Consider the following 2777-nt stretch of genomic DNA (forward strand, 5'->3'; position numbering starts at 1 on the left):
TTTACATGAATTTTTAATGACTATCATACATTTAATCCTTTTGGGGCAGTTGAATTTTAGAGACAGAATTGCTTAATCAAGAGTAACAAATCTTAAATAGTGCATGATAGTCGGGTAATGTTAACATTTCTAATCATCATAAATAATCTCACTGACACATTCTTCTAGAAAAGGAAGATACAATATTTATTCCCCTTGTGCTCTTCTAAAAAGTGTTCTCAAAATATTTTTTAAAATCATTTTTATTTTTTATTTTCTTATATTCACAGTACTTAAGAAGGTTTTGTAGTCTCTCATGCTGAATGCATTTAATGTATAGATTCAACTGTGCCTCGTTTAAAACACAAGCCATGGTCATCTCTTTGTGAAGCTTAAATATGTATCTGTCTTTTATTTCAACTTTCCTCCAGAATCTATTTTGTTACAGTGAATAAGATTTGCATCACTCAATACTTCTGATATTAATGGTATCCTTGCTGCATCTTTAATTTTTTCAATTGTTTAATTGTTCTGCCAGAGCTCCACAGAGTAGCAGATAATTTCTTACTATTGTGTAGCTATTTATTCCTCTAGACTATTTGGATGTGTTCAGTTACAGCACTCTGTCAGGTGTCTTCCAACTAAATAATGATTCTACTGCTTTTTTCTTCTATTCCTGGCTGCCTTAGTCACTGGCCAGTCAGAAGGCTAAGGTAATTTGTGTATTTTTAGAGAGTTCTCTCTTCTTACCCTCTACCTTGATAGCATTGCTTGCGTTATGAGAATTGGCTAATTCTCAATGTGTGGGACTTCACTCAACTTTTTAAGAAAGCATTTGTCATTACTTTCAACTTTGACATTCTAGGCAAAATTATCACCTATTATATTTTTTCATAGAAAATGTTTGAGCCTGCTTTCAAGCCTTTTAGCAAGTACTTTGTATAAAAATAGATAAGGAAGAAAATCAGAGGAGAAATCCTTATCATACATATCTTCTTGCATATGGCAAATAAGCAGCCTAGACATTTTGGTCTTTTGTAAGCATATCATGGGAATACAGTGCCTACTTTAAATTTGGAGATGTTAAAAACAGTTTTTTAAATCACCATGCACATATACCCACCACCAGCATTACTGTATCATTGTGCAAAGTTGTCTGGAACAATTCAATTGATTTATTTTATAGTTTATATCTTTTCTCATTCATTTCTTCATGTTCACAGTACTATCATTAAAAGTCATTACTAGATTCTATTTACTTGACAGTTAGTTACTTTTAAAACATATGCTGTATAATACCCCAAATTCCTAGGAACCTGGAATTTTTTTTTTTTAATTATACTTTAAGTTCTAGGGTACATGTGCATAACGTGCAGGTTTGTTACATATGTATACTTGTGCCATGTTGGTGTGCTGCACCCATCAACTCGTCAGCACCCATCAATTCATCATTTATATCAGGTATAACTCCCCAATGCAATCCCTCCCCCCTCCCCCCTCCCCATGATAGGCCCCAGTGTGTGATGTTCCCCTTCCCGAGTCCAAGTGAACTCATTGTTCAATTCCCACCTATGAGTGAGAACATGCAGTGTTTGGTTTTCTCTTCTTGTGATAGTTTGCTAAGAATGATGGTTTCCAGCTGCATCCATGTCCCTACAAAGGACGCAAACTCATCCTTTTTTATGGCTGCATAGTATTCCATGGTGTATATGTGCCACATTTTCTTAATCCCGTCTGTCACTGATGGACATGTGGGTTGATTCCAAGTCTTTGCTATTGTGAATAGTGCCGCAATAAACATACGTGTGCATGTGTCTTTGTAGTAGAATAATTTATAATCCTTTGGGTATATACCCAGTAGTGGGATGGCTGGGTCATATGGTACATCTAGTTCTAGATCCTTGAGGAATTGCCATACTGTTTTCCATAATGGTTGAACTAGTTTACAATCCCACCAACAGTGTAAAAGTGGAACCTGGAATTTTCTTAAGAACCTTAGCAGATTCTTTCTCAAGTTAGCTAATTTATGCTGTCAAGCTCTAATCCAAAGTAAAGCAACTTGACTAATATTTTAATTCTTGCAACAACTGTTGAGTTTCATGGGTGGTGTACTGTTCTTATGTTTTGTTTTATTTAGTGTTTGCATAATTGCTTCCTTGTTCTATTTTACAATTTTATCCCTTTCATTTATATATAGTTGAGAGAAATATTTGCAAAGGAAAAGGGCTCTTTGCTATTTTTCCTGAAAATCCCTTTCTTGATTATTTAGGTTTCCTAGAAGGAGAACCTGAGGTAAGACATAGATGCTAATTTTATTAAATGTGTATGTGAATGGGTGAGTGCAATCTTATGGAAACAAAAATGAGGGCAAAAGGAGAGCAAGGCAGAGAAGGAAAGTGCTGCATTGCAGAACTGCCACAGCTTTGCAAGAAATCACAGCTGTTTACGATGAAAATATTGTATCTTCAGGGGGAGAGGAAGAGAAAATAATTTGTTCTGGCTTCTTCCTGTCTCTCATCTATTATTGGTTAAAGTTACCTCCAAAGGGCATTAACATTTTCTTGTGATGTTATCTGGCTCCTCCAAACTGCGATTTTGTTATAGAATATGGTGCAATGAGACCCATAACATTATAGCACCCACAGCCAGATAGCAAGCAAATGTTAGCTAGCAACTTTCTGTCTGCCTGTAGGCTGGGTGTCAAAGGAGTCCTATAAATTCCATTCATCAGAGGCAATAGCAAAGCTCCATTGTAGGAAGTGAGCAGTGTACCACATAAGCAGTGAAGCAACGCATTC

The sequence above is a fragment of the Piliocolobus tephrosceles genome, chromosome 8 (assembly GCF_002776525.5).
Source record: "Piliocolobus tephrosceles isolate RC106 chromosome 8, ASM277652v3, whole genome shotgun sequence".
Classification (NCBI taxonomy): Eukaryota; Metazoa; Chordata; class Mammalia; order Primates; family Cercopithecidae; genus Piliocolobus; species Piliocolobus tephrosceles.